The following is an 8,642-nucleotide window of genomic DNA, read 5'->3' as shown; positions in this document are numbered from 1 at the left end:
CAAGGAGGGGCCACTTCTAGATATTATTTAGCCTACAGTAACATGACTTGCTTTCTCATTTAATTTTATTTATTTATGTTCTTCCATTATTTATTCCTCCTTTATCTGTTTCATGCATTATATTTATTGACTCTAGTTCCAAATATGTTTTTCATAAGAATTCGATTCTAAGTAAACAGTTTTGAGATGTGAAACAAGCAAAACATCAAATCTAAAAGCATACATTTAGTACTTGTTTCTTTCCAGCCAAAATTATTTCCTAAAATCTGCAATTAAAAAAAAATCCTGACCATTTAATTTATTTTAAACATTATCTTGGAGAGTTATACTAGTCTAAAATCTGCATTCTATATTATTTTGATAGCCATATTTATCGCAGCAAAAAATCAAGAATACTCAGATTACAGAATGAATATCTGAACTCAGGACCATACCAGATATATGAGTAGCAAGTAATTGTCAAGATGTGTCATAAGTGAAGTGAAAGGTTGGTTCCCTCCAATAACCATGACTCACAAATGGACAGGAATCAGGATGCTTTGGCTTTTTACCTAGTGATTTCAACATTCTAGGATGATTTTATTCACCAGTCCTTTTGCTTGATCCATCCTACTCTAATAGAGGGTGACCCAACCCAGTCACCATCATGTCCAAGGAATCCTGCACTTCCTGCAGCAGTTATTCTGCTTGGCAGGACTGTCTTCTCTAAAACCTTCTCTGCTCATTATTCTTGCTGCCTCTGCAGGGTCAGTAATGTGTCTGCCAGTAAAGTGTTGTCTCCTTCCATTTCCTATTCCCATAACCACAAAAAGTAGAAGCAGTTCCCCAGTTGAGGAAAGAGCATTTGTCCATTAATAACCACACTAGTCTAGCAGTGAAATCCCCTGCTGATGCTCTAGTCATTTTTAACTTGGACTACTAAACCACATTCTGTGCTGTCTCCAAGGCTTTATTCTTCTTTCCAGTTTAAAATGATCTGCATTCTGCAGATCAAATCATTTTCTAGATGGACTTAAGTTATGCCCGTGGGGAGAAAGAGCCTGGGCTTGACAATGTTGCATATAGGGAGTGTGGTGTGGAATGGGGAGATGTGTGTCTAAAAGGGGTATTTAAATATACCATATGATGACAGGGACCCAGCTTCATAGTTTTTTGCATTCCAGGAATCAGGAACTCTCAAGATCTTATTACAATTTTAATGACTACATTTGACAAATTATGGGAATTTGCTCTGCCTGTGTCCCAGCTTATTACATAGTATTTAAAAATATTTTGTGTACAGCAAAATGATTTGACTTACATACATCATGAAATGATTACCACAATTCGTTTAGTGAACATCCATCATCTCTTACAGATACAAAATTAAAGAAATAGAAAAAACTGTTCTCCTTGAGAGGAGAACTCTTAGGGTTTCCTCTCTACACAACTTTCATATAGAACATACAGTACAGTTGATTATATTCATCTTGTTGTATGTTACATTCCTAGGACTTATTTATCTTATAACATGAAGTCTGTAACTTTTGACTACCTTCATCCAATTCCCCTTCCCCTTACCCCCACCTCTGGTAACAAATCTGATCTCTTTTTCTATGAGTTTGTTTGTTGTTTTTGAAGTATAATTGACGTACAGCACTCTGTTAGTTCCTGTTACACAACATAGTGATTTGACATTTCCATACATCTCAAAATAATCATTACAATAAGTCTAGTTACCATCAGTCACCATACAAAGATATTACATAATTATTGACTGTATTCCCCACATCTTACATTTCATACTGGTGACTTATTTATTTTGCAACTGGAAGTGTGTACCTCTTAATCTCCCTTACCTATTTCCCTCACCCTCTCACCCCCATTTGTTCTCTGTAATTCTGTTTTTGTTTTGTTATGTTTGTTCATTTGTTTTTTAGTTTCCACATATAAGTGAAATCATATAGTATTTGTCTTTCTCTGTCTGACTTATTTCACATAGCATAGTACCCTCTAGGTTCATCCATGTTTTTGCATATGGCAAATATCATTCTTTTTTATGACTGAATAATATTCCATTGTATGTAATACCACATCTTTATCCATTCGTTGACTGATGGGCCCTTAGGTTGCTTCCATGTCTTGGTGTTGTAAATAATGCTGCAATGAACATAGGATACATATGTCTTTTCTAATTAGTGTTTTCCTTTTTTTGAATAAATACCCAGGAGTGGAATTGCTGGATCTTATGGTAGTTCTATTTTTAATTTTTTGAAGAATCTCCATACTGTTTTCCATAGTGGTTGCACCAATTTACATTCCCACTAAAAGTGCAGAAGGGTTCCCTTTTCTCCACACCCTCTCCAGCACTTGTTGTTTGTTGTCTTTTTAATAATAGCCATTCTGACAGGTGTGAGGGGATATCTCACTGTGGTTTGATTTGCATTTCTCTGATGATTAGTGATGTTGAACATCATTTCGTGTCCCTGTTGACCATGAATATATCTAACTTAGAAAAATGTCTATTCAGATTCTCTGCCTATTTTTTAATCAGGTTGTTTTTTTATGTTGAATTTTATGAGTTATTCGGTGTATTTTTGATATTAACCCTTTATCTGATATATTGTTTGCAAGTATATTCTCCCATTTAGTAGGTGGAATTTTTGTTTTGTTTCTTTCACTAAAAAGCCTTTTAGTTTGATGTAGTTTCATTTGTTTATTTTTGCTTTTGTTTCCCTTGCCTGAGGAGACAGATCCAAAAAAATACTACTAAGACCTATGTTAAAGAGCGTACTACCTCTGTAGACCTTAAACTTATACAGTGCTGTATGTCAATTATATCTCAATAAAACTGGAAGAAAAAAATAATAAAATTTTTAAAATGTAATAAATAAATAATAAATTAATAATTGAGAAAACATCCATAATACAGGAAACATTGTAAGACCTGAATGTAAGGCAAAGCTCTTATATTAAAGGGTAATTTGGGGAGAAATCTGCCTTACATTTATTTATTATCAGATTAAACAAACACATAGGTTGTGTGTGACATGTAGCAGATGCTCAATAAATGTGTTTCCTTCCATAAGCCGTATATATATATATATATATATGGTGTTTGTGTGTGTGTGCGCAACTTTTGCAAGCTGAAAAGCCACCAAGGAGTACTGCCATTGTTTAATAACTTCCTCTTGGATGCAGCCAAATCAGAGCCAATTTTTAAGAAACTCCTTGAGCAATAGGTACGTTGTCCACCAAAATCTGCAGATAAGAAAAGAGTAAAAGCAAGAGCAGCATGAGACAGTGATAGAAAAAGAGCAATTGTTTGCTACCCCTGGACATTGTTTAATTTCCTGGCATCCTAGACATTTTTGTGGCTTATAGTTTAGAATTACTATAGCCCTCTAAGAAAGAGTTAATTCATTACCAAATGGTGAGCCATTTCCTGTCTACTCAATTGTAGAATCAGAGTCAGCTCTATTTTATCAAAGGAACATTGGCTGTCACCCAGCATTAATCACTTTCAGAACAATTATGATTTATTTTAGACATAAGGCTATGGATCTCTATTTCCAGATTCCATTTTGGCAACTTTGAGCCTTACCTCTTATGTAAGATTATTGATGAAAACAGTGCTTCTCCAAATTGTCTTCCTTCACTTTTTTTGTCTCTAAAAAAAAATTAACTACATTCAAGTTAGTGAACTGATGTGAGACCAATGCTAGCTCAAATATTGTTTGCATATAATCCTACACAGATGTGGAGCCAATAGGGAGCTAGATCACTGTGTGCTTTTATACGTCTTTTAGTTAAGTTAAAAATCCAAAAGCTAAATCTTGTGTTCTGGGACAACATGTGAATTTGACATTTCCTGGAGGCTATTAGAACCATAAACCAATGAATAGACTATATTCATCCATTTAAGTAGTTTGTGACTGTGAAAGACTAAATATTTACAGTGTGTTTTATCCTTAGATACAATATAATGATATCATCATTTTAATAGCTCTTTACTCAAATGTGGCTGCATCCCACTTAGATTTTAGAGACATGCATTTAAAATAGTTTGGGTCTCATTAACCATTTGAGTAAGGCCCAAGAATGACAAAATATATAGCAAGAGTTCAAGGCGTTGAAATTATGATTTTAGTTTTGATTTGTCTTCCCTCCTGGGTCTTGCACTATTTACCAAACTTTACTCTAAATGTTCAGATAAGAAGATATATTTGTTCACACACAGTTAGTCAGAAGAAGGTTACTAACAGATCCCAGGCATCTGCATACAAATACAGGGCTACGCACAAAAATAGGGATTGGGCAATGGAATGTGAATGAACCAGGACAAAACTGTGGCAGCCACTATGGAAGCAATGAAAGCAATGTGGCCCACTGCAAGCTGCATGAATGACCTTGTTGTATATAGGAAAATATAGTATTATCTCATAAAACCTATTATCTTGTCATTTGCTTTTCCTTTTAGAGTCCTACAAGTGCCTGAATGTTCTTCCTCTCATTATTTTCCCTGTGTAGACTCTTACAGTTTCTGGAAAGAAAATTGAGTTGGTATATTTGGTTAATATTCTTCTTCCCCTCTCCCTCCCATGTAGGATGAAAACAAAATCTGGTTTATTTTCAACACAGAAATGTAAGGACAACACTGACTAGTTTCTTCTGTATTTGGCTGTATTACTCACAGGTTTTCACTTATATTAATTCTCAGTCTTTTGCGTAGAAGAGAAATAAAACATACTGACTGACATAGACATTATCAAAATAAATTTATGGTTACCTCCCCTAAGGTGTACAAAGAATATGATCTATTAGGACTTTTGTACTAAGACTTTTGGAAAGCTCCATTCATAGCAGTTGACCTCAATGATTATTTCATAAATCATTATCCTAAAGCACCTATCTAAAATGTTTTATAATACCTTGGTTAGATCATTAGTCAAGCCATAGTTTATGTCATGATGAGGTAGAATCAAAATGAAAGAAATGAAAGCTAAGGGATTTTTTGGTTTGTAATATACTGATCCTTAATGAATGTTCAAAGAAAATCATGTATATACAAAGGGGTAATGTTTCTTTCTATCCCACAGCAGCGGGGAAGTACACACATGTATATATGAGATGAAATGTAATGTTAATAATAAAGACTATAAACAACAAGGTCCTACTGTATAGCACAGAGATCTATACTCAATATCCTATTATAAACCATAATGGAAAAGAATATTAAAAAAATGTATATATATGTATAACTGAATCACTTTGCTCTACAGCCAAAATTAACACAACATTGTAAATCAACTATACTTCAACTATATGTAAATCAACTATAAAAAAATAATAAAGACAGTGATATACTAGATACACATTAAAGTATAAGTAAAATAAAACAAAGCAAATATTTAAAACAAAACAAAAACTCTCAGTTATTTATTGACTTTAACACTCAATTTCCTTATGCTATATGGGAAAGATATCTGCTGTGTAATACTTTACAAACTTATTGAAAGTATAAAATGAAACAATGTGCTTGAAAGAACTCTGAAAATCAAAAGCAGCAGGTCATGAGAAGATGGTATTATTACTTCACTGGTAGTGCTGGCAAGTGAGGATATATGAGCAACACCTTGTGTCTGCCTTTTAAGTGGAAAAATCATACCCATAAAATGTCATGGGTAAAACAGTAAGGAGTTCTCAGCTTCCTTTGAACATAGCGGAAAGCTACACAGAAGAGATAACATTTGGACTTGATATTGGGGTAAAGTAAGGGTTCTTCAAGTGGAGATAAAAGAAGACAGTATTCTGAACAGAGGAAACAATATGTACCCCTACAGATAAGCAAGAAAAATCATAATGAACTCATCAAACTTGTGGCTGAGATGGGGGAATGGGAAGATAGTGAGCCAGAGGTGGCTGAAAACAGAACTGGTATATCAGGGTCATTCATGTGTTAGTCTGAGGAGTCAAGATTTTATTGCCTAACTGATGGAAACTCTTGAATTTTATTTATTTATTTATTTATTATTGAAGTGTGGTTGATTTACAATATTATATTACTTTCGGGTGTATGGCATAGTGATTCAGTATTTTTACAGATTATACTCCATTAAAGTTTTCACAAGATAATGGCTATTATTCCCTGTGCTGTACAGTGTATCCTTGTTATCTATTTTATTCATAGTAGTTTGTACCTCTTAATCATACACCCCTATCTTGCCCCTCCTCTCTTCCCTCTCCCCATTGGTAACCACTAGTTTGTGAACACTGGGGTGGGAAAGCTCTTGAATTTTTAAAATGGAAAATGTATAATACGATGTGTATTTTTGAAAAAAAAATTAATCTCAAGTCAGCAGTGTGGACCTGTTATGGAAAGGATTGGTAAACAGACTAGAAAGAAAAATGGCTAGGAGGTTATTACAATTATCCAGAAAGAAAGGATTAACAATCCATGCTAATTTGGTTGTCCTGAAAATGGTGAAGAAGGATGAGCTTGAGAGGTAGAGATATGGCAGAATTAATAAGATCTGTTAACCATTTAGAGTTGTGGAGTAAAGGAGAGGTAGTGATATGTCGGTGTATTAGGGATTTCTGATATATAAAATGGCAGTAATTCTCTAAGCCTGTACTTAACACTCTACCAGAATGAAAAGTATATATTGCTCTAGTGTGGTTCTCTGCTGTGTTTGCCAGTAAGTAGTTTATTTCTTATTTGACCCTCTTCCCCACAGTATATAAAACATTTTAAAAACATGTAAAGCAGATGCAAGTTAGCAATCCTTTCTTTTTAGTAATTTCTCAGATGCGATATAGAAGATTTAGGAAAAATTCCACTGTGCCCACCCCTTCTTATCATGCTTTCATTTGAACAGCATTCAGTCAAGTCCTGGGATTTCAGCCAGGGTCTTTCCTACATGATTGGTGGTGTGGTCATGAATCACTGTGACATGCATCTCCTGAGTTTTTTTCACCCAGTTCACTGATATACTTTGTTCAAGAGTGCAAATGTTCATGGTAAAAACTTACTTATCTCTTTCTGTCTGTTTAATGCATGACCTTAAAATGCCTGCATCATTGCTCTCTGGACAGCTCACACTCTAACCTGCAATGAGGCAGGAATTGAGCTTAATTAATTCCTGTTTATAACACTCAATACTGTCTTCTAAAAATATGGACATTTAATAAATGTTTTGGTGATAGTGGAATAATTTGTCTCTTCTAGGGTGCATCCCTTTCAACTGAACCTAGAACAGCATACATTGTACTGGTTTAGGGAGGATAAATGTAATTCCATGACAATTAAAAATGATAGGAGGAGTAAAAACCCATCCATCTGCCTAATGACTAAACTTCAGTGGTGAAGATTTGATAATTCTAGTGAAGTTGTTAGTGGAAGAGTCTTTTATTTTAACACATTTTAAAAATTCAGGGAAGTTTGACTGCTCCTGCTAGCTCAGTAGTGTCGAGTCACTTGAGGCAACCTCAGTGAACTCAGGAAAAGGAGAGGATCGGTATTTGCACTTTAGAACAAAAGAAAACATGATTTGTTTCTGTTTAAATTAATTCAATCTTTGCTCATATTGTTTCCAATATGGTACCCAAATCAAAGAATTTAAGCTCCCCCTTACACACACACATACACACACACGTGTGTGTGTGTATGTGTGTGTGTATGTATATATACATATATACGTATGACCTTATATAAAATATATATGTGTATCTTCCCCTTGGCAAATAATCATTTTTCTTTATGTTTTATTACTTGAAAAGATTAAAAGATTATTATATTCAACTTCTTGCATCTAAAAGCTGCTTATCAACTGAAATGGGTATATATCAATTAAAATAAGCTTTTATTGATAGAATTTAAGAATTAGATTTTTTTTTTATTGATTTAGTTTGTGTATGGATTTGTGTGTGTGTGTGTTTTTAATACCTACAAAAATTGACCCATGCGGTTCCTAGGGACTGCTTGCTGAAAACTTGGCTGATTGGGTAAGGCTCCTTTTCATAGTCATATAATCAGTACTGTTTAAAAAAATTTTTTTTTAATTAATTAAGTTAAAAATAATCTCAAAATGAAGCAAAACAGATTTGTAAAAATTTCTCATTCTTACCAGAACACATTTTACAAATCTGTTCTATCTAGGTTAACATGTATTTTCAAACAACAGGAACATTAAAAGTACAGTATAACTCTGTGTCCTAGGCTATTGAATAATTTCTTCTTGCTCAGGCCCCAGAGCAGGAGAAGTGCATTGGTTATTTCAATGACTTAGAGAAAGCATTACCTGAGTATTTTCAAATCAAGCTTTTTGTTTCCAGCCAAGCCTGTTAAAGCAACCATTGTGATTATACTGTATTCCTTACTAACATATAATACACATTCAATTTAATTCTTTTGCTGCAGTTATTTTTGTGGTAGATGGTGAGTTCTAAAAAAGAAACAATACACTCACGTCAGTAGTTTTTTGTATGCATCACGAATAGGATATTTAGAATTTCATTTGTAGAATTTTAAATCATGGAGTTGATTATGTAGATACCACTGAAATATTTAAGAGACACAGTCTTATTTTAGAAAATGTAGTTCCCATTTTATCATTTATATTTATGTTCCAGTAAATTTGCTTTCTCCTTTGATTTAATTTTAT

The sequence above is a fragment of the Delphinapterus leucas genome, chromosome 12, assembly GCF_059928025.1.
Source record: "Delphinapterus leucas isolate spDelLeu-1000000601 "Yukka" chromosome 12, BTC_Dleu_Yukka2, whole genome shotgun sequence".
NCBI classification, from domain to species: Eukaryota; Metazoa; Chordata; class Mammalia; order Artiodactyla; family Monodontidae; genus Delphinapterus; species Delphinapterus leucas.
The sequence above is the reverse complement of the archived record's forward strand: the minus strand, read 5'-3'. Positions refer to the sequence as shown.